A 25,172-nucleotide genomic window follows, 5' to 3' on the forward strand; every position below is an offset into this window, starting at 1 on the left:
TACAGAATTTAAACTTGTCTTCAGCATTTAGCTCAGAGGTTTCACCATCTTCAAAAAACTGCTCCTCTGTTAAAGTCTTCAGCTCTTGATATTGGAGGCACGGCTCAATTAGTAGAGTGCCAGCCAATGAGTAAAAGCATTAGGTACTGAGCTAGAGTCCCAGTCTTGAACCAAAAAAAAAAAGAAAAAAGAAAAAGAAAACAAAAGATCGATCAACCAGGAAGGAGATGGTCTTTACTAGCCCACAGAAATACTTTATCCATTTCCCTAGCCAGTCAGGGCTGAACAGCAGGGTAAGGCTCAGATGAGGGTGGGGTGGGGATCAGAGCGCTAATTTCCCCCTAGTACAACACCACAGCAGAAGCTTGATGAGAGAAAAACTGGTGAGACTTGAGGGGAGGGTACAGGCCCTGAATTCAGTCAGAGTCTCTGCTGGAAGAGAAGGAGGAAAAGGAGGAATGCTTGCCATGCTTGTGGTGTTTGTGCATCTTTTTATGTGTTTTCTTCATTTTCTTCAGTGTTTTCTTGTCCATTGGGGCTCGTGGGCCTATGCCAGGAGCCAGGGGATTCACAGGACACATGCCAGGTGCAGGTGGTGGGCATGGGGTGGGTAAGGACCTGAGGGTTGGTATCCTGGATACTGTGGCTGTGGCACAGGGTAAGAGGGCCCACATGGAGGGAAAGCTGGGTTCCCCTGGGGAGGTCCTGGAGGAAAGGGACACCCGGGAACAGGACCAGGAGGAATGGCTGGATTTACAGGTTGTGGGCACAAAGGAGGTGGACAACCAGGATTGGAACCTCCAGGGCACCCCATGTAAGGGATACTTGCATTTTGCACCGGCTGCCCTGCATTGGGATGCCACATGTTCAGGTGTTTTCCTAACCTTTCCTCTGGCGCCTGGATTAGACCTGTCCTCCAGAGCCTTTTCCACCTCATGATTTTTTATGAATGGTTTTTTAGTGAAAAATGTTTTTGGTGTTTATGTTTTGGTTTGGCATAAAATGAGCCTACCATTGTCTTAATTTAATAAAAAAAAAAACTCAGATTCTATGACAGCATAAATTTTATGGGTAATGGTTAAGACTAGGTTGCCTTTCTGAAAAAAAATATCACCACCCAAAAAAGAGGAACAAAAGGAAAATAAATATGACAGGAAACATAAATGTTAATGGACTAGTAGTCTGCCGGTTTGCTTTAACTTTTAATCAAAAATTAAAGTAATACTTGATAATGTTTTATTAACATATTTAAATTTCTTCATTCTTGTCATTTAAGATTCACTTTATAAAGAAATTCAACAGGTGACAATGTTTTTTCATGACTTTTCCAAAGAAATGATCATTTCATCATTATAGTGTATAGCACAATACACCCAGAAAGCTTTTAAGGAAAAAAATTTTCCCATTCTTTGGTTTGCTTCAGTCTGTATTTAAAGCTGCATACCACATCTTACCCACCCTATTGTCTGTCTTCTTATTTGAAATATTTCAATAAGTTTTCTTTCCCTGGTTTGTCAGTCAGAAAATCTTTATAAAACAACATGCTTTCATTCATTGCGCTTTTTAAAGTATATCTCACAAATGCCAAAACGAAGCACAATCTGAAACATCTGTGGATTTTTCCACCTAGAGTCCAAAGTAATCACTATCCATACTCCTTAGAACCAGCTGTTCACTGGCATTAATTGTTCTATCACTTCCATGCTTTAAAACAACAGCATTTGACAATGGCGTGCATTTTAATTGGTTTACCACATCTGGTTCGTTTTCAGCAAGGACTGTCTTCACGGAAGATGGTAATAGATGAGGTTTGCAATTATGTATTTTGAAAGGGCTCTAAGTTGTGGATATAGAATATCCATTTCAGTGACTAAATATTTAAATTAAATCCTATAATGTATACTCCTTCAATTTTCTGGCTAAAGTTCTACAATCTAGATATTTTTTAAGGAAATATTGTACATGTTTCCTTGGTGACAACGTAATTGGAAGACTTAAATTTTTCTTTTTTTCTTTTTTCCTTGTGAAAATACTGTACAGAGGGGTTACAATTACATGGACAAGATAATGAGTACATTTCTTATCAAGCACTGTAGCCTCCTCTTTTGTTTCCTCTTCCCATCCCTTCCCATCCTCCCTCCCCTGCTCCTCTACCCAATCCTCATCCCCGCCCCCACCAAAGTTGTAAAGTTCGTTTTTCCATATAACGACTTGTACATCTCATTGTTGGAATGTATCCACTTGTACCCCTATTTAAACATTTCTTTTTTCCCTTCCCCTTCACAAATTTTACCAACCTCAAATACAGTGAAAGCAGGGGTTATACCATGGGAGAGGGACATACAAAGCAACAAAGAAATAATTTTATAAATGTGTTGAAAACAATCACCTAAAAGAAAAAAAAACATTTGAATACATATATTAGGGTTCATTTCCCTAACATCAACTTATCTGACTTTTTGCATGACTCAGACATATACTAGCTATTGCAATTAAGGGAAACAATGGACCTAAGTTTCTTTGGGCCTGGCTAACTTCGCTTAATACAATTTTTTTCCATGGAAGACTTAAAATTTTCATATATCATTGCAGTCTTAAATGAAGTGAATGTACCTGGGTTTGCATACAGAAGTTTTGGGACAGCATTAAAATTTGAATCTTGAATGGGATTTGATTGAGAATTGTGGCAGGCTTTCATGATATGAGAAGAGAAAGGCCTTACTAATACTTTAATTTGCCACATTGCTATATTAGTTTATTCAAACCCACACATACATACAGATATACAAATATGTAGTATGAAGACGCAGTCAGACTGCAAGAAAGTATTTTAATAGGAATTCCATAAAATATTTAGTCTGCTGAGATCTGATTGGAATTTATAGCAATATCTATTTGCTTCCCCCCCTGGACAATTCGTTATCACTGGTGAGGATGTTGCCATTTGAATTTAGAATGCCCCAAAAAGACCTATGTGTTAAAGAAAAATGACTTTCCATTTCCTCCCAGACTGTGGAGAATACCTGCATAGTTCTTCTGGAGATTAAGTTCTTCAGAGTGAAACCTCTGAGAACATGCACACTCATCTACTTTCTTTTCTCTTTTAATCATTCTAGGTCAAAAACATTTCTTTTTGACATACTCCTCACCTTGACATTGTCTTGTCACAGGCCACCAAAGCAATAAAACCAACTGAACATACACTGAAACCTTCAAACTGATAAATCTGAGTAAGCCTTTCTGCTTAATAAATGGACAATATCACTTATTATGATAGGTTATAAAGACATCACTGAAATCTAGTCTTTCTAACAATGTAGAGTATATAAAAATGCTTCATTATAAAATATCTAACTCCAAGTTATATTTTGTGTTTTTGTTTCTGTAGATCCTAGGGCTTAAACTCACAGCCTGACTGGTGCTTTTGTGTTCAAGGCCAGTGCTCTACATAAAATCTGAACTGGAACTCCATTTCTCCTGGTGGTTAATTGGAAATAAGACTCTCATGAACTTTCCTATACTGGCTGGCCTATTCATATTGCATACTTTATGTAATTCCAATTCTCAGCATTATATAGATGTTCCAACTACAATATAAAAAAACTTAAAATGTACTAAAGATATTTGTAAAGTATAAAATGAGGAAAGAATTTTCATCCTTTACAAATCTATGCAAAATCTATGCTAAACTATTGATATTTTACTGGACCTTCCCTGCAACCAGTTTGATATAGTTTAATACTTGTCACACCAACTTTCTCTCTATATTCTACTGGATATATACTTTTTCACGTGTGTTTGTATACGTATACATATATGTATCTATCTATATATGTTCCAATGTGCATCATCAGACTTGAAACTGCTTTCTTTTGCTGTTCAGCAATGAACCTTGTCGGCTCATTCTGTGACAATATCAGTGCTCATTCTCATTATTCCTTTATTTACCAAATCATCAGCCTTCTAAAATCAGCGTCATTTCTTGGGTAAGGTTACCAAACAGCCCAACCAATATCCACTCAGAGGGTTTTAATAAAGCAATTTTTAAGGAAGAATATAACATGAAGTGACAACTACAGAAATTCCTCAGAGACCTGACATCTTTCACATTTCTGTCTTCCTTCTCTTCTCATACTTCAGAAAGTATTGACTAACACTATAAATATACTGCAAGTATAAGTTAAGGATCAGTGTTTTTTTTTTTTTTTTTCCCAACCTGCAACCTTCTTTTCCATGATTTGACATAAACTTTTGGGAGATTTTTTGGATTGTGATGGGATTCCACCGAAAACAAAGCCATGTATAGCAAGAAAGTCAATGTTTTCAACTCAGAGTATTAAACAAAAGAGGGAGAAAATTAAGGTTAGCTATATATGTTAAGCACAAATATAGGCAATATCAAGATATCTTGAAATTGTATACTTTTACTGGATAAAGTGACTCAAGCCTGTAATAGTATCTACTTAGAAAACAGAGATTAGAGAATTTCAGTTCCAGGCAAGCCCAGACAAAAAAAAAATAAAAGAAGTTTCAGGAAACTCTAACCATTTGCTGGGTGCAATGTATTTTGATTGTGTTAGGATGACCACAGTCCAAGCAGGCCCAGGCATTGTGATGCTACCTCAAAATAAGCAATCAAATTACAATCTGCAGGTATGGCAGTAGTAGAGGTGCCAAAGTTGTGAAGTTCCTTTCATCGTTGCAATGGGTCTACCTGTATCCCTATTTAAACATTTTTCCCTTCCCCTCCACAAATTATGCCAACATCAAAAATATGTGCTTGTGTAAGAAATGCATGATTCTAAAATTTCATGAAAATTCTTTTGAACTTACTTTTTTGTGGAATTGTCTAGTTTAAGAAAATCAATTACACTTTCTATATAAAAAATGTTCTGTGCTTAATCCGGCAGCCCATACACTAACATCGGTATGATACAAAAAAGATTAGCATGGCCCATACACATGGATGACTTTCAAATTCGTGAAGCAATCCATATTTTTACAACAACAAATGCTGAAGGGGATGGGGCCACAAGGGAACCCTACTGCATTCTTGGTGGGAGTGTAAACTTCTTCAACCACTTTGGAAAGAAGTATGGAGTTTCCTGAAACGACTCCACATAAAGCTCCCTTATGACCCAGCAATCTCACTTTTGTTCATACACCCAAAGGATCACAAACAAGACCATACTAAACTACCAGCACAACTATGTTTATTGCAGCATTATTTACCATAGCTAAGATATGGAACCAACCCAGATGCTCCTCAGTAGATGAATGAATCAAGAAAATGTGGTATTTATATATACAATTGCATTCTATACCTCCATCAGAAAGAATGTCATTGCCCAATTTGTTAGGAAATGGAAAGATTTGGAAAAAAATTTATTAAGTGAAGTAAGCCAACTCCAAAGAAACATAGGTCCCATGGGTTCTCTTATTTTCAATAATATATAACGACAATGACATTGCTACAGAATATAAATATTTTTAAATGAAAAGGGTGTAGGTAATGACATTGTAAGTGATCTTTATACCCAATAAAGATTGGTTTAATTTCTAAAGAAATACCTGAATGAACATCATTCAGCTTCCACTGTTTATTATTCCTGGAGTAATTGCTTAAGGAGAACAAATCCACGTCAAAGCCCTCTACCACTGGGCCACCTTCCCAGCTCTGCATTACATTTTATGTGCTTAATACTTTCCTGAAATTATTCCTTTTGGATTAAATATCCCAACAAAACTATTTTTTATGATTTCTTATATGATTTATATAGATTTCTTATGCGATTCTTATATGATTTCTTAGAGATTCATAAACAAAACAGCTCAGAACAGGAAAAGAGTAGGTAAGAAGTCATAAAAAAATACTATTATAGTGGTCTTAATGGCTAAGTGTAAATAATATGTAACAAAACTGTGGGAAGATTTATTTGCTCTTTTTGCTATTCTCTCCCCTTCTCTGTAGAAAGGTTCTCACTATGAAGTGCCAAATGGTCTGGACCTTTCAAGCCTTGTCTCAGTCACAGAAGTGATGGAATTAGGGACATGTGCTCCCATGGCTGGCTTTTAGGAAGTTCACAATAAAGTAATACCAATACACATAAAGAAATTTTTGTGAGTGATGTGTATTCACTTCTTCAATTGCCAAAATTAAATTCATATATCAAAACATCAAATTACTTACATTATAATATATGTAGTTCAACCGGCATCACTAACACCTCCATAAATCAAATGCAAACTAAAAGCTCTACTTCAAAAACCAACATCTAAGGCAGTGTTGGAAATACAAGAAGATGCACAACAAATCTAAAGGAGTGAGATCTTTAACACTGGCAATGAGCAGTGATAGCTGAATTTTTAACCAGGCTTGAAAAGTTCGGGTGTCAACTATGTGATTAGAGTTGCAGAGTTGACCTTGGTATCAAGATTGAAGGTAAAATTCAAAGGCATCTAAGATTGCTGCAGTATTGTGGCTCGATACAGTGTGACCCTGTCTGATAATGGTAAAGCACAGAGTAGAAGCTAAGTCAGTGAAATGTATAGGAAGGATTCTCCACTGAGAATAATTGCAGGGGGTGATCATCACTCTTGCGTTGAAAATGTATAGCCCATCATTCTACTTTAAGCTCTAGTGTTTTTTCTGATCTGAAGATAATTATAACATACCAATGTGCTGTGAGTGCTGAGCAGTGTAGGAGTATATTACGCTAATATATGTAAAAATCCTTACAGGTATGGAATGGCCTGACCCTGACACTTCATTCTGTGTTGTTGAGTTTCATGAACAAATGTTCATAGTTAGGCAATTCACAATCATCTAAGTCTGAATCAGGAAACTGAGATAAGACATTAGGGTCATCACTCCAGTGACATGGTCTGTGACCTATGAAATAAATAACATTATTTCATAATGTAAATGTGTTTCTAAAAAATTATGCAATACCAAATATACAAAAGGGACAATTATCCATCTCTTGTATTATCAGAAGTTAAGATACTCCTGAATTGTACTTTTTTGCTAGAGGATCACAGTATGAGTGCTGATATTTGGTATCTTTCCAGGTGCTCCTATACGTTTGTCAATCTTCTTTGAGGAAGTGTTTTTCCATAGTTTTTTTTTTTTTTTGAGGTGTTCCGAATATCAGTACTGTCGCTAACCACAACCATGGGACAGAAAAGATGATGGGATACCTGGCCAAAGAACTGAGAAATCACAGGAAGTAATAGGAAAGAAGACACCAGAGGACCAAAACCCTCATTGCCAGCTTCTGGATCCCTAAATCCTGCTTCACATGCTTTATATTCCTTCTACTACGGGGGTGGGGTGGGGGGTAGGGGGGTTGTCAGTGGCTACAGGTATGTCCACAAACTAAGGCATTAATCTTGCTGGTGGTTACAACTATTGATATGAGATATTGTTTGTATACATAGTGATAATTGAATCCCTTATTTTTCGGGAGCAGAAGGGAGCAATAGTCATTACAACCATAACACAGACATCTATCTTGTCTACAAAGTCTTAATCTTTTAGTGTCCAACAGCTCTAAATTACATACTCTTGAGGTAATAACTCATATCCCTGTCTTCCCTTGACTGACCTTTCCAGAGTACAGCTCTCATCCTTTTGACTGCTGTTTAAGATGGCTTCCCAATCTATCCCTTTCCAGGTCTAACAGCTTGAGTCTAGAATTCCTCACAAGTACTGTGACAGATGAATTATTTTGAAAAGGATATTTTTTTCGTAGATAGGTTAAATTTTTATATTTTATTTCAAAAATATTATACAGAGTGGTTACAGTTACATGAGTAATGTACATTCCTTGCTGAATAGTGTTACCCACTCCATTGTTGTTCTCATATCCCTTCCCACCCTCCACACCTCCCGCTCACTCCAAAGTTGTAAAGTTCATTTCCAATATAGTGTCGTGTGAATATCATTGTTGCAATGGGTCAGTCTTTGTACATCTCTCGTCACTATATTTTTTCCCTTTCCTTCTCCAAATCAGGTAAATGTATATACAAGATGGAAGGTACCAGAATCAAGACAGAGATTTCCAGGGATAAACCAATGGAAAAAGGCAAATGAAATAAAAATAAGACCTAGATACACTACTTTACCTACATCAAGGTTGATATCTGAAAAAAGACTTGTTGTTTCTATGGCTTAGAGTTCATTTCAATTAACATCATTTTGTAAGGTCAAATGTACATAGCTCTGGAACCAGCAATCCCATTCCTGGGCACTTGTGGAAATGATCTCAATCTAAACCACACAAAATTTACAACTATGTTTTTTACAGCATTATTGCTATAGCTAAGATATGGAACCAATCAAGATGCCCCTCAATAGATGACAGGATCAAGAAAATGTGATATATATACACAATGGAATTTTATGCTTCTATCACAAAGAATGACACAACTCTTTCCTAAGAAAATGGAAAGACTTGGAAAACAATCATATTATGTGAAGGAAGCCAGATTCAAAGAAACATAGGTTCCATGGTTTCCCTCATTTTTATTAATTAATATATGCTTAGGATAGTCCTGGCAGACATGTTCACTTTTAAACTCTTGAAATATTCTCTTTTTTCTCTCCCTCTTTCTCTCTCATTCCATTTGTTCTAAGTCCTGTGATGATCTTGTTGATTTTCTCCCATTACATTCATCATTGCATCTTGCGAACTACTGGTATGCACTACTGTACTTCTGTCCATTCTCCTTGTGCTTCGGCTTGTACCCCTCTCACAGTGGAGGGCCAGAGATTGGGGATATTCTCTTCACTCTTGTACTCAGACATCTATCTTTACATTCTAACAATACATTCATTGAATTCTTTCTGTAAATTCTAATGCCTTGAAAATGATTACTGCATTTTCATGGCTTTGTTATTTGGCATCAGGGAAGTACATAAATCAATAACTGTAACTTAGGTAAAAGAAGACTGCAATCATGCCTCCGTAGAAGTTGTTCATTGGATAATGTTTACTTCAAGGTCTGCCTGCCTGCATCCTTTTCACTGTTTATTTATCAATGTAGCCTTTTCTTCTGGAAAATATGTATTGGCCTAGTGAAGATCAATTCCTACTCTAATTAGTCATTAATTTTATTCCAACATCATTTCACAGCTCCTTCTGAGTTTCTTCAGGGTCTGTATAGTAGTGTTTCACATTCTTAGAAGTTTTAACATCGATGCATCCAATGATAAAGACACATTGCTTAAGTCATCATTTTGATGACTGAAAAGAAACCATGCTGCAACCTCACTATATGGTAATTTTCTGGTTTTAAATTCTTTAGAATTTAAAATTAAATTTTAAATTCTTTAGAATTGATGGTGGAGAACGAACATTGTGCCTGCAATTTGATCTTTTCCTAATTATTTTTAGTATCCTTTCCAATATTGTATAAAGTTAAAACATTACTACTTACCTTTAGGATTTCTAAAATGGTCAAAGTATACATTCTATTCATTCACAATTTTAACACAATAGTGTCCATTATGACCAAGTGAGAAATTTTAAACTTTTTATTTGTGGTCCGTAATGGTGGTGATAGGGAATCAAGTCCAATGCTTCATGTGTCTTAGTCTCCTGTGTGCCTCTGAGCCTGAGGTGACCTGTGGTTTTATTTTCACTCAACTGGAATAACGAAAAATTTCACTAGGAAGGAATTATTACTTGGTTACTTTCTCCAGTATCTCTCGCATATATAAAAGTAATATAATTCTACACTGACAGAAAATGGTGTTCCTATATTGTATTTATTAATAGTAAAGTTTTATGTTTTGTAGCCCCAATCTTCACTAAGGTTTGCCACTTTCCTATCACTGCTTCCCATAAAACTTGACTAGATCCACTAGAAACACAAGTCCAGTCAGCCTCTTTCTTAAAAAGCCCAACCTTAAATAACCTACCCCCTGGTAGCCCTGCTATAAACTTTCAAAGGCCTGACTGAAACCAGACTCCTTCCTGAAAGCCCTCCTCTGCCATAGGGAAATCCCTCTTCCACTCCTCCCCTTCCCGGAATCCCTGCTCTGCACCACCAGAAACCAGGCAACATCCAAGAACTCCACCTACATTGGGCTCCTCCCTCGAATCCCCACCTCATCCATCAGATACCCTGCTGCAACTACTGCCCCTAACTACTCTAGTACTGCATAGTCTTATTGCTCCCATATCCTAGTACCTGCAAGCTCCTCCATTTCCTTTCAACCCCACCCCCAATCATCCTTCTCCCTCAAGCCCCTCCTGGTTTCATCAGAAACTCCTCCCATAACTAGCCTACTTCTAAGTGGCCTAACCTCACAAACACAGCCCTGAACCTACCTCTTCCTACAAAGCCCATCATGCTACACCAAAAACCCTCCACCTGCCTATAACTGTCCTTGAAACCGCAGCTTGCTAGGCCAGAAGGTTCTCACATAGCCCATCTCCTGCCTGGAAAGCCAGCCCTGCTCCACCACAAGCCTCTCCACCTCCCACATCTACTCTCTCAATGCCCTGCCTTGCTCCCACCCCCTATTGGCTCCTTCCTCAGATCCACACACTACACCACCAGATACCATGCCCATAATTATCCAACACCATTGTAGCCCTTCCATTCCTTCTCAAAGCCCTCCTCCAACTAGCCACATGTCTCCAAGCTCTGTCCTGCTCCAGATAAACCCCACTAGAAAACCCCCACTACACTATCCAATCTCTCGACACCCACATTGCTCCACTGGAAACCACTGCACCAGTTGGCCTCCCTCTGGAAGTCTCAGCAGGCTGAACTGTAAATCCTTGTCCCTCCATAGTCCCTTTTTGAAGGTTTCTTTGCCCTACTGAAAACCCTGTCCTGCCTTGCAACACTGAAATCCCCACCCAACCTGATTTTTCTTTTAGAAGTGGTAACTGGCTACCCAAGAAACCCCATCCAAACTAGTCTAGTGCACTGCTCTCACAAAGCTCTGGTCCTGAAAAACTCCTCCATACATTGTGACTACATCCTGCTCTGCAAGAAACCCCACCTCCACCCTAACACACTTCCCTAAGGCCTGCCATTCTCCACCAGAAACCCTGCCCCTTACTAGCCCACGTCTTCCTGGTACCACCGGGCCCTCTCAAAACCAAACTTGAAAAGCCTCTCTCTCATAGCTCTGCATTCCTACACCAGAATCCCCACCTTCTGACAGCCTCTTGCCTCCATTCCCTTCCCTGCCTTATGGGAAACCTCACCCTACATATCCCACAAGGGGTCACAGTGGCTCTACCAGCACCCCTCCTCTAAGTAATCTCTTCCTTTGTAGCCTTGTTCTTCCTTCTCAAAGCTCTGTCCCAAACAGCCTCCTCCCCAGTGACCCCATCTTCTTCCACTGAAAACCTGCCCACCTGCCAGCCTCCATGTTCAATCCCGCCTACTCCACAAGAGTCCCCGCCCCTAACAAGTCTAGTCCTTCCTGTCCCCTCCCTGCTGTCTCAAAGCCCTACACAGAGTGGGCTTCACCCTCAAATCCCCGCCCTGCTCCACCACAGAGACTGTGCCAATACCAACTCCTCCCTTGAATCACACAGGGCTCCACCAGAAATCCCACACCAGCTCACCCATGATGGTCCCATCTAGTAACTTTTATTACAAATGCGATTTTATACTGGCCATAGAATTCATACTAATCAATATGATAAGAAAGCAGTATGGCAAAAAGGCAACAAAAATTAAATAGCTATTGGATACTTTAGTCTAGTTTGAGGTTCTGTTACCAGGTAGATACACATTGTGTGAAAATGTCTGAAGGGGATTCCTCTTATTGGAAAGCATTCTTTGAAGTATCAGTGATCATGAGTGATCATTTTATTTCTAGAAAATTTGTGCACATTTGTGCCATTAACTTCAAAAAATATTCGTTATTTTAAATCCTGTGTTTTTGTTGAGGAAAGAGTATTAGTGTGTAAAAAGATGTTTTTCAACTCATCTCTCTAATGAATAATTTTGGAGTTGCCTACCTTACTATGTACAAGAGTATTTAGTAACAGAAATTCTCTACCAGAATCCACTTTGAATTTCCTCCTTCCACTAAGGTGCCCTTTGGAAAACACTGAAGTGAGATTACACAGGTAAAATGCCAGAAATAAAAACGTGTTTGAGATCATAACAAAATTATGATGAAGACCCCATCCAATGTGCTTTTAATTTTCTAACAAAAGGAACTTAAGCCTATTTAACTGCAGACTTTCTGAAGACTAGAAGAAAAAAATATAAGAAATGCCCTATCATACCATGGTTCTGAAAAAAAAAAAAAACAAAAATAAGGAAAGACAACATAATGAGACAGAAAGGAATGAGGAACTTGTACATGTGATATAGACTGTAAAAAATACACTGAATCAGGTAAAACTAATTTTGGTCATGATGTCTGGTTGTTCAATATATTTCATTGTAAATATTGCTCTTTATTTAGCTGTTACTTAATAGAGGTCTCAGCAGGGATCTTCTCAGGTAATTGTGTAGATGGTCAATTTCATCATTGCAAGATCATCAGGATGAAAAACTCCATACACCTTAAGACACACCTGCAACAGCACTAGGCATACACTTCTATTGGTCCAACACTGTAAGACAGACCTGTGTTTTACCAAAGCTTTGTATGTGGTATGCTATGTTTTATTCAGGCTGAAGAGCCAAAGTAAGTTCAATTTGAGATTAACCCCACCATCTTGTGCTAGTCTGCCCTCAGAGTAACCCCAAGAGAGAGAAAAAAAAAACATAGGTTGTCACCAACCCTGCTGTTGCCCAAGTGTTTCAGGAACAGAAAATCCCAATAGTTCAGAGAAAGGTCAGTGAGGTTAGAGTGGACTCAAACCAATCATGAAACTGCTTGTGTGGAAATTCCCTAAACTTGTATGTTCAATACTATAAAAGCTGTGCTGATTCCGTGCTCGGGGACTCTTTGTGTCACTGGTTACCCAGTGTGCAGAGGACCAAGCTTGAGCTTGCAAATAAACGACTCTTTTGCTGTTCGCATTGGTTGTGGTCTCTGGTGGTGTTTCGGGGGTCCCAAGTCCATAAAACATTTCTGGGGGCTTGTCTGGAATCTGCCTCATAAGACCCACCAGATGCCCCAAAAAACCCAGCTGTCAAGTCTAGGCATTGCTGTTCTGTATATTTGGTTGCCTGCAGGTTCTGTATCTGTAATTCTGGTTTCCCACCAGGTCTGTATTCTGGTTGGCAAGGAATCTTGGCAGACGTGTTATAAGACTGCCAAAGTGGTCTATTAGGAGATATCCCCAGACACCTTTGGATAGATTGCTGTTTAGTACAGACATTTTTTGGGAAATTTTCCATCTGTAGTCTGGCACTTCATGCAGACATTTTTTGGGAAGTTTTCCATCTGTACTGGGAAGTATTCCATTTTTTGGGAAACCCTTTCTGTAGTCTGGCACTTTCTGGTTGGCAATTTACAATGCTACAGCATGCCTTTTTAAGTTGTGTCTGTGTGTTGAGTGTTCTGTTTGTCATTTGGTGTTTATCTTACCCTTAAGCCTTGACCCAGGGGGTACTGAGAATGGGGGAGAATCTACCACTCTGGAGGGATGGCTGCTAAGGACTTATTTCCCTTGCCCCAACATGACTGGGACTTCTCTTCCACATTTTAAGGCCCTTGGTCAACAAATGTTAGTGAGATGTCACCCCATTCACTGTGACCTGAGTGTTCTCTGTTCTATATTTCCTGAGATAGGGAAGTTCTGGGTGAGAGTGGCAGGCTCATTCAGCAGACTCGATTCAGCTTGCTGAGTGAGAACAGCACAGAGTTCTGGTAGGGGTAAACTCAGCCTTTGGTTGTTGTGTTGTCTAGTTCTGTTTTAGAATTGGTACTAGTTTTTTTTTTTGTTCTTTAGAGGGGGGGATCCAGTTGTGGGGCTGAACTTTAGGCCTGAGTGCTGTCCCTCAACTCTTCAGTTCAAGGCTAGCACTCTACCACTTGAGCCACAGCTCCACTTCCAGCTTTTTTCTCTTTGCTTATGTGGTGCTGAGGAATCGAACCCAGGGCCTCATGCATGCAAGGCATGTGCTCTACCACCGAGCCTCATTCCCAGCCCCTTGGTACTACTTTTCAATGTGGGTTTTTTGTTTTGTGTTTTTGAAATTTTTTTGAACATCTCTGGGGAAATAAAATTCCAGTCTCCAGCTGGGCTCAGTCACAGAGAAGGCTGTGTGCCTGGTTTTGACTTTTCAGCTAGTCCCGATAATGTAAAGTGCTCTTGTCTAAAATTGGATAAAAATCAAGCCAGTTTAATTTCAGGTGACACCCCCCTCCCCAGAGTTCCTCCAACAAACGGGATTCAAAAGACCAGTTGGTGAAATGCTTTGCTAAACAAGCAAGCCCTGGGAAAATGAAGCTCAACAAAGTTACTTCGTTTAAAAGAAATATTGTCTTAAATTTTTGTTTGAAAACTTTAGAAAATGTACATACAACTGATTTTTATTTTTTGCGTACTTAAATAATTGAGGTTTGAGTTGGGAAGGTGGCTCAGTGGTAGAGCACTTGCCTTACAAGCCTGAGGCCCTGGGTTCGATTCCTCAGCACCACATAAGCAAAAGAAAAAAGCCGGAAGTGGCACTGTGGCTCAAGTTGTAGAGTGCTAGCCTTGAGCTAAAGAGCTGAGGGACAGCGCCCAAGCCCAAAGTTCAGGTCCGACGAATGGACCCTCCCCCCAAAAAATCTGTGTTTGCTTTGTGTTTGTGAACACGTTTATGATAGAAATTGTCAGCATGCTGTAACAATTGAGTGAGTTTAAGTTTAAAATTCAAAAGGTTATGAGGTTGGGATATTACCAGGAAAATTTTATAGAGTTTTCACATTGTATTAAATGGTTTTTTAAGGATTGTTTAACTTGAAAAGTTGAAAATCTGTTATTTTAGAATGCATAAGGCTGTTTACATTGTAACCAAGATATCTGGCTTAACAAAAAGGAGAAACTTAGAAGCCAACAGAATACCTATCCTTATTAGTGAAGGGTGAACAGGCGGACGTGCAGTTCAGCTGGTCATGCATGGTGGAACAGGACTTGGGAAGAGTCCACGCATGGTGAAAGAGAGCAAGCTGGCATAAACGCAGTTCATCTAACCCTAAAGAGTCAGAATGGGTGCATGACCATTCCACAGGAAGGACCAAGTGGCCCATCTTTATTCTGTCCCTTTTCCCTGCAGATAGACACTGGAAACATGATGGCAAAAATGAGTGATGTGATGATCTGATTAGTATAGCTCAAACTGATCCTTGGATGTGTTAAAATTAAAATTGAGAAGGCCTTAAAAAGAGGGTTAAAAAGTTTATTTGTATGTGATTTGCTCTCAATGATATTCTGCCATTGGATATGTTTTTTTTTAAGGCATAAAGTCTAGCTTTTTGGTACAATGATGGCACTTGTAATTTTTGCATTAAGAAAAAATTGTTATTTGAGTTTAAAAGTTTTAATGTGTATCTGTTTTAAAACAAGCAGCCAAGAGGAAATGAGTGACACCTAGCCTCAAGAGTTCAAGGGATTTTTCAAAATGCAACTAAAAACTAAAGTATAGAATATTAAAACAGATTAATAGGAGGCTTACAAATTAGGAATGGATTTCTGTATATAAAGTTTAAAAGTAAAATTGTTCTAAACATTTGCCTCAAAGTGCAAAAATGAAAAATTAGGATTACCAAAATAATTGTTTAATTCCTATTTCAGTTTGCTCTCATAGGTTTTTTTTTTTGTAAGAGTTCCCAGCCGGCCCCCAAAAAAGAGTGAGGATTCTTGTAAGTTTGTCAGAAGTAACTTTGGCTCTTAATTAGATTCAGGTAAGAACATGCTTAAAAGTTACTTCTATGTTGACCACCTTGTTGCTTTAAATTGGAGGAAAGTGGCCTTTTATGAGACTCATTGATCTGCAAATTGGTTGGAAGCCAGCCTGGGCAGAAAAAGGTCCATGTGAGAATGTCACCACTACCCAGCTAGCAGAAGGCTGAAAGAGCAAGCAGAGTTGCTTTAGGATTCAAAGTGGCAGAGTGCTAGCCTTGAGCTGTAGAGCTGAGGGACAGCCCTCAGGCCCCAAGTTCAAGTCCAGCAACCAGGTAATAGAAATGCCAATGAGGCATTTTTCTCAGTGTAGAGAAGACATTCCTGGTATGAAAGCAATGGAGGAGCATCCAGAGACCATAAGCCACTGCTTGGATGGCAGAAATAATGTCAGATCCTAGAGTCATTTGTGTGTGGCCCTTCAACAATTGGTCAGAGCCAGGAGGTTATGGGAAAATAGTTTGTAAGCATGCCTAATATCTTTGACTATCTACCTTGTAAGGGACAGGAACTTAGTCATCTGTGATAGTACTAAAAAGCTAAGGTTGTAAAATATGGAGGATAGTTTAGATCCCAACCCCTGTATGTGCCAAAAGCTCTAATTGGCAATAACTGTTGAGCTGACACCAGCTACATGAAATTCATGTGCTCAGGAAAAATGTTTGTAAACCTGAGAGTGTGTTTCTATTGATATCTGTATGAAGGCCTGCATAGATAACTCAGGCATTGTTAGGATTACTAGAGATCACATTCCTAAGCCATCCAGAAAGATCCTTTTGCAAACCAGAAGGCTAAATAAGCAACACTGCTCTAGCCAGGAAAAAGGTCTGTGCATTTGTCAAAAGTTAAAATGTTGTTTTTAATGACTTCTAACCCTGGTATACTCTGTGTAAAAAAGGCTAAGATTATAGGTTCGTGGCTAGGTAGGATCAATACCCCTAAGTCAGCTTGAAGAAGTGACAGAAGATGAATCTTTGTCCTTCATCCCCTTTTAAGAACAAGACACCAGAGTCACATTTTTTAAAATGTGGCAAAATAGACAGAAGGAAAGGCATGGGAAATAATAGTACAGGTCTGAGCCCTCTATATCTGCCTAGAAAATCCTAGACTTATTAAAAGAACTATTTGTTTAAAAAGTTGTCATCTTGGTAAATTGTCCTGGTAATTTTTTATTTTCTTAAAAACCAGTGGGGTCACAGCCTGCCAAGCCTATGCAATGTATCCTTAACCAGTCTGTGTAGGAATGCGCAGCCCAGCACGTGGTGTGACAATCCCTTGGAACCACTGAGAGACCCTGCTGCTGCTGCTTCTGCACACCCTAATGGGTAAAGTTCAAGGACAGCCTGACAGTCACCGGGAGGAAATCTACACCATCATCCAGACCACCTCCACTATGGTAAAAGTAGACAGAACTCTTGCCTGATTCCATCACCTGAGACGCCTTCCAGGTTGAAAGCTGCTAAAACTAAGATCTTTTGGGACATTCTTTTGTTGATATCCAGTATCCTTCTCTACTCCCACAGTGGATATTGAGGGTAAGGATATCACTGGTTTGCCTTAGGCACTTCAGGGTCACAGCTTAGTTTGGCTCTGATATGGTAATAACCTGCTTCCTCCTGGGTGAGTTTTAAAGATAAAGGAGAGATTTTTTTTTTTAAATCAATGGAGGTAGTAAGAGAAATGGGACCCAGCCCTAATCTTAGCCTTAAAATCTAGCAAGCTTTTCATCCCACTGTTACCTTGAGGCTTTCTGAGATAACTTGGTTTCCACAAGTCAAAGGGAAAATGAGCAGTTTTAAACTCTAGCCGCAAAGAAGCTCAAGGAATTGTAAAGAAGAGGAGGGTTGTAAAGAAAGCCTTAGGAAAGGAATTGGGGAAAAATTGGTATCCTCTAGATAAGAAATGATTTAAAAAATGATTTAAAAAGTAAGGATTGTCTTAAAATGTTTGTAAAGAAGACAAACCTCAGAAAGTTTAAGTATGTAGCAAATGGTAGAGTATGTCTTAAAATTGGAGCTTACAAGTACAGCTGGTATAAAATTGTTAGCTGTGATATACGGAGTCAGGCTTGCTGGAAGAAAATGTAAGGACCTTTGGTACTGTTAATTTTGTTACTCACAGTCAGACCATGTAGACTGGTGTCCTTTGTAAAAGAGAGGATCAGCACAGTCCATCTATTAGTTCTGAAATCCCAACACCAAACTGTAAACATAGAGGACTGTGCCAAATAGGGTTCCATGATTGGTTCCCGATGATCTAGAAGAAGAGGGAATGAAGAGCCACAGTAACTCCAATTTGAGATTAACCCCACCATCTTGTACTAGGCTGCCCTCAGAGTAACCCCGAGAGAGAGAAAGAGAGAGAGAGAGAGAGAGAGAGAGAGAGAGAGAGAGAGAGAGAGAGAGAGAGAGAGAGAGAGAGAGAGAGAAAACACAGGTTGCCATCAAGCCTTTCCACCCTTAAGAAAGCAGAACAGTTGCTCAAGTGTTCCAGGAACAGAATATACCAATAGTTGAGAAAAAGGGAAGTGCGGTTAAGGTGGACTCAAACCAATTATATAATTGCTTGTGTGGAAATTCCCTAAACTTGTTTGTTCAATACTATAAAAGCTATGCTGATTTTGTGCTTGGGGACTCTTACCATCACTGAGTTACTGAGTGCACGGAGGACTAAGCTTGAGCTTGCAAATAAACAACTCTTTTGCTGTTCGTATTGGTCATGGTCTCTGGTGGTTTTTCAGGCGTCCCAAATCCGTACAGCACGGCTTGATACAAAATGTCTCTGCCCAGAGAATTAAATGATTGCATTTATAGCTAAAAAGATTTAGTGTCATTATTAACATCTAACACATGCTCAGGTTTTTATTTAAACCTCTCTTTCTCCTTTTCTTTCTTTCTTTCTTTCTTTCTTTCTTTCTTTCTTTCTTTCTTTCTTTCTTTCTTTCTTTCTTTCTTTCTTTCTTTCTTTCTTTCTTTCTTTCTTTTTTCTTTCTTTCTTTCTTTCTTTCTTTCCTGTCTTTCTTTTCTTTTCTTTCTTTCCTTCCTTCTTTCTTTCTTTCCATTCCTTCTTTCCTTCCCTCCTTCCTTCCATCCTGCCTGTCTTTCTTCCTGCCTGTCTTCCTTCCTTCCTTCCTTCCTTCCTTCCTTCCTTCCTTCCTTCCTTCCTTCCTTCCTTCCTTCCTTCCTTCCCTCCCTCCCTTCTGTCCTCCTCCTTCTCTACTTTCTTTTCTTTCTTCCCTTTTCTTTCCTCTTTTAGGAAATGAGTAGGAATTTAGATTTTTTTTTTTTTTTTTGCTGAACATGTATTCTACCATTAGAAAAATCCTTTTTAAATATAGTTACTTTGCTTATAGGTTATCAATTGTCCTGAGGGCTTAACAGAGGCTAAGTTCCTCACCTCTGTCTGCCAAGTAGCTGGGATCACAAATGCATTCCAACATGCCAGGCTTTTGGATGATATGAGAATATTATTACTTTCCTTGCACACTGGTTCTAAACTCTGATCCTCTCAAATTCTACCCCTTTAGTTAGTGAGCTCCAATAGATTGTCCTCAGTATAGATTGTCTAAATGAATGACTGAAGGCAATTTCACTTTAATCTCTTTTATTTTTTGCCAGTCCAAGGCCTATTATAATTTTATTTCTAGACCATTTTTGTGTATATATATACATAAGCTTTAAAATGTTGCTTTCCCCCCTTGTTTATCCTTTTTTATTTTTCTTGTTCATAGGGCTTGAAACTTGGGCCTGGGCGCTGTCCCTAAGCCTTTAGATCAAGGCTAGCACTTTACCACTTGAGCCACAGTGCCACTTCCAGTTTTCTGGTGGTTAATTGGAGGTAACAGTGTCATGGATTTCCTGCCAGGGCTAGCTTTGTACTACCATCCTCAGATCTCAGCTCCTGAGTAGCTAGGATTACAGGCATCAGCCACTGGCTCCCAGCTAAAATGTTACTTATTTTAAGTTCTGTGATTTAGTTGAGGGAGTAGCATGAGTCTGTAGAAAGGTAACTTTCAAATAATCTCTAAATAATTTCAGAGTTTCATTTTCATGATATTTATTGCAGTGATTAATAACAGAAGCTCCCAAAGTAACAGAATGATCTTTCATTTCCCCCTTCCCATAGGCATTATTGGAAGAAAATGAGTGAGATCTAAGTCTAAGAAAATATGTACTTGAAATTATAAAAAATTATTTTGATGACACATAAAGAGCCATATTACACAACCTGCTTTTCATTTTTTAAAGAAAGGAATGTCATACAGGTATATTTATTGGCAGGTTTTTTCATCTGAAAAACAAAGAAAAAAATATAAAATAGCTGAAGGGAATCAGCAGCCACATAAGTGTGATTGGAGAGTTTAAGACATGAATTTATTCAGGTAAAATAATTATTTGGGAAAGGTATCTGTTCACTTAATTTATTCATCATTAATTTTATTTTATTTACGTATCACTTAATATATAAACACATACATGTGTGTATATATGTGTGTGTGGGTGTGTATATATATATATATATATCAGCAGTATCTGTCCAGTGAACTCTATGTTTAGGTAATTTCATGTCAAGTTCCTCAAAAGGATGGACTTCCATAAACCTTAACAACCCTGCAACACCACTGCACATGCAAACTTAAGGGTTCACCATTGTAAGCTAGACCTGTGTTTTATCAAAGCTTTGTATATAGTGTCTTATTTTTTCATGTAGGCTTGACACAAAATGTGTTTGCCCCTAGAAATAAATGATGGCATTATAACTACAATAATTTAGTGTAAATCTTTACATTGAACACATGCTCAACATGAGTTGTTCATTCTTTCTTTTTCTTATTTTAATTTTAGAAGTTGATTTGTCTTTTGATGTTGTGTTTGCCAGACAGGTACTCCACCACTGGAGTCACTCCACCAATTCTTTCTTGTTTAAGTTACTTTACTCATAGAGTAGCAAGTTTTGCACCCAGCCTAAAAAGCAGGGATCATGATTGCATTCCAATATCCCTACCTAGTAGGTTGATATGGGTGATACTTTCCTTCCTAGACTGATTCAGAACTGTGATCCTCTCAAATTCTACCACTTTAGTTAATAGTGTGTGATCCAGTTCTGCCTACCTCTAGAAGATATGACAGAAATAAATGATTACAAGTAATTTGAGTTAAGCATTGGCTAATATAAATGATTTGATATTAAAATGTAGGGTAAGTTTATAAGTATAATCACAGTAGTCATATTTTGCTAAGTAAATTTTGTTTCACATTAAGAACACACCTTAACCAGAAATAAGGACTTATTTTGTTGTCTGTCAACTTGTATGTCATTTGGAAAACCTCATGTCTTCCATGTGTGATAAAGGACTTTGAATGATCTGATGTGCTGGCTCACAACTATGATCATGGTTAGCAATCAGAAATAAATAGATCACAATTTGAACATAGCCTAACCAAAAATTTAGGAAGTCCCAATCTCAACAAACTAGTGGATCATGTTGAATCATGCATTAATCTCAGCATCACAAGAGGCTAATTTCTGCCCAATACCTGTGTCACTTAGGTAGCTAGCTCACTTGGAGGCAGTCACCTCTTCTGATGCAGAAACTGGGCTGAGATTCAGCCAAGAGAAGGGAGGAGACTGCCCCATCTTCCCAGGGTGGAGCTCACAGAATGCAGTGAAAACGTGCTTGCTTTCCTCCTCCAAATAGCTTGAGATGCTATGCTGCTGAGTGTTCATTATTTGATTCCAATGATCTGTAGTAGAGGTGTAAGGAAACATTAAATTAAATTTCATATTCGCCCATTGAGCTACTCTTCCCAGCTTGTGAGTTCAACTCAGCAAGTGTTCATTATTTGAGAGTTGAGAATTCTGAGGTAGGGGAGAGAGAGAGGTTTAGTGAAAGAAAGGAAAGATTGGTAGAGAGAGCGAGAGAGGGAGAGATGGGGAGAGAAAAGAAAGGAAGGAAGGAACGAACGAACAAAGGAAGGAACAAAGAAGGAAGAAGGAAGGATGGAAGGAAGGAAGGAAGGAAGAAATGATTGAGAATGAATGGTTTGGAGTCAGGAATCACATGGCAGACGTACTACCTGTACTTGGTATTAGGTCTGCCCCAGGCAATGCAGACCCTATGCAGATACCTCCCCACTTCTTGGCTAAGTTTCCACCCTTTATGTGTTACCTAGTTATCTGGGACTCTTGGAAGCAGCCACCTCCCCCCCTGCTAAGTCACAACCTGATCAGCCACTGGTCACACTTTCCATCTGACCAGAGGAGAGTCCCAGGCCCTGAGGTCACATCCAGATCCAGTGTGGCCAGACTTTTTGCCCACCTGGGCATACCTCATCTTGTCCTTGGCCTAGATACAACTTGGCCCTATGTTGGGTTGCCAACCCCCCTCCCCCTTTTATTACATGCCTCTCCACCATGTATGGCATGGGCTGGGAAAGTGGCTCAGTGGTAAAGCACTTGCCTTGCATGCATGAGGCCTGGGTTCGATTCCTCAGCAGCACATAAGCAAAAAGAAAAAAGCCGGAAGTGGCACTGTGGCTCAAGTGCTAGAGCTAGCCTTGGGCTGAAGAGCTGAGGGACAGTGCCTAGGCCCAGAGTTCAGGCCCCACGACTGGACTCAAAAATAAATAAATAAAAATAAACTAATTTACCTTACTGAATACCATGTGCTGTTCTCTTCATTGGCTACCTAATGAAACTTACCTAATTAATATACCTTACACTTCAGAGTTTCTAGTTATGAACCCAAGAATATTTTTCTGACACATGTGAGTTCAGTATCTACAAAACATATGTACTAACTCATCATTTAACAGTATAAATCTGCCTGGAATCTTTTTTTTCTTTTTTTTAATTGTGAAAATAATATACAGAAAAGTTGCCATTACATAAGCAAAATAATGAGCACATTTCTTATGAAGCATTGTTGCCTTCTCCTTTCTTTCCTCTTCCCATCCCTTCCCATCTCCCACCTCCCGCGCCAAAGTTTTAAAGTTCGTTTTTGACATGTGTTGTACATCTCATTGTTGCAATGAGTCCACTTGTATCCTTATTTAAAGAATTTGTTTTTTCCCTTTCTCTCCACAAAGTGTACCAATATCTGAATCTTTAATAGCAGCCTAATTAACCTTAAAGTTTATTTTGTTTGCTTTGCTTTGTTTTCTTTTTTGCTTAAAATAATCAAAGATTTGCTGGGACAATCTGAAAAGATCTCTGCCTTCATATTTTCTAATCACCCTGGGCTACAACATATGTGCTACCAGCTCAGATGATGGGACTTTGAAATTCTGGAAAGCAGAAGCACATCATAAGGCTCTATGGCTTTGGGATTTCTCACATTCTTTTTTAAATGTAATTGTTACTCAGGTGTGTACAGTGAGTTTACCATTTCACAATACATGTAATGTGTACATTTGTCTTGTAGACAATGCCGTCCTTTTCTGAGCTTTCTCCCAGTTTCTGTTTTTTTTTGTTGTTGTTGTTTTTGATTGTTTTTGTTTTTGTGCCTGACTTTCAGCTTGAACTCAGTATTGGGTGCTGCCCTTGAGTTTTGTAATAAGGCTACTCCACCTCTGGAGCCCCAGCTCCCTTTATGGATTTTTGGTTGTTAACTGGACAGAAGGGTCTTACAGATTTTCTCACTGGAGCTGGCTTTGAACTGTGATCATCAGCCTCCTGAGTAGCTCAGATTATAGGCCTGAGTCCCCAGTGTCCAGCTACTGAAGTGTTGGTTGCATGCTTCCCTGGTTGTGTTACAATTTCCCTCCACTCTTGGCACTGATGCTACATATTTCCTAGCTCAAATCTGAATTGGTAGAACATGTTTGTATTTTGAGGAAGGCAGTAATAGGAAACTATACACCATAGAGACATATTAGCTAATCAAATCATTTGGAACATGGCATAAAGACAAGTAAGTTTATTGCCAGTTGACTGTGTCATGTCTTTACTATTAATGCTGCATTGCCTGTGGATGATGTTATACATATCCAAATGGCCCCTGGCAGAAAGAAGGTTTCTCATCCTGTTCTAAAAACAAAACAAAACAAAACAAAAACAACCAAAAAATACTACATATGAGTGCAGCAGTTTCCTCTAATTAGAGGCCAGTATGCCCTAGTTTATGAAAAAAAATGTCCTTTGTTCAAGTGCTGCTACTAATTCTAACAACAAATATAATGAAATCTGTAGTAGTCTGTAAAATTGTATACCACAGCTTTCATTTTAGTTCACAAGAAATTCATACATTAGGTGCTGGCAAAATTGGTTAACTACTTGTAGAAAACTAAAGCTAGTTCCTTATATATCACCCTGCACCAGAATCAACCCCAAATGGATCAAAGACCTCGAGGTCAAAGCAGACATTCTGAAACATTACAGGATGGAATAGGAGAAACTCTAGGTCTCCTTGGCACAGGCCGAAATTTTCTTAATAGAGCCCCAGAAGCACAACAAATCAAAGAAAGGTTGGACAAATGGGATTGTGTGAAATTGTAGCGCTTCTGCATGGCAAAGGATATAGCTAGTAAGATCAATAGAAAACCCATGGATTGGGAGAAGATCTTCACTAGCCATACAACAAACAAGGGTCTTATATCTAAAATATACCTGAAACTCAAAAAATTAAATCCCCAACAACAAATCTTCAAAGAAACAACTGCCCAATAAATGAGTGGGCTAAAGACTTAAAGAGAAACTTCCCTGAAGAGGAAAAAGCATGGCCAATAGACACATGAAGAAATGCTCAACCTCCCTAGCCATAAAAGAAATGAAAATGAGATACCACCTCACCTCAGGAAGAATGGCTATGATCAAGAACTCTAATAACAACATATGCTGGAGGGGATGTGGACAGAAGGGAACCTTACTGCATTGTTGGTGGGAGTGTAAACTTGTTCAACCACTTTGTGAAGTAGCATGGAGGTTCCTCAAAAGACTCCACATAGAGCTCCCATATGACCCAACAATCCCACTTTTGGCATTCACACAAATGTTTACAAACAAGACCACACTAAAGCTACCAGCATGACTATATTTATAGCAGCATTATTTACCATAGCTAAGATATGGAACCAACCCAGATGCCCCTCAGTAGAAGAATGGATCAAGAAAATGTGGTGTGTATACATAATAGAATTCTGTTCCTCCATCAGAAAGAATGGCATTGCCCCATTTGTTAGGAAATGGAAAGACTTGGAAAAAATTATATTAAGTAATGTAAGCCAGGCCCAAAGAAATATAGGTCCCATGGTTTCCCTTATTTGCAATAACTAGTGTATGTCTGAGTCAAGCAGAAAAGCTCAGATAATTTGATGTTAGGGAAATGAACCCTAAGATATGTATTCAAAT

The 25,172-nt window shown here is 38.8% G+C and overlaps 1 non-coding gene and 1 pseudogene across 1 annotated transcript; one reads left to right on the forward strand and one right to left on the reverse strand.

Annotated features, from left to right (window-relative positions):
• Positions 1-391: 391 nt before the first annotated feature.
• LOC122124924 lies at positions 392-865 on the reverse strand (annotated as a pseudogene).
• Positions 866-4,894: 4,029 nt separating this feature from the next.
• Positions 4,895-5,001, forward strand: LOC122124930. Its single transcript, XR_006150690.1, has one exon. It is a non-coding gene; the product is annotated as a U6 spliceosomal RNA (small nuclear RNA).
• The last annotated feature ends 20,171 nt before the right edge of the window (positions 5,002-25,172 follow it).

Source organism: Dipodomys spectabilis, unplaced genomic scaffold (assembly GCF_019054845.1).
Source record: "Dipodomys spectabilis isolate Male_0828 unplaced genomic scaffold, ASM1905484v1 ptg000254l, whole genome shotgun sequence".
In the NCBI taxonomy this organism is placed as follows: Eukaryota; Metazoa; Chordata; class Mammalia; order Rodentia; family Heteromyidae; genus Dipodomys; species Dipodomys spectabilis.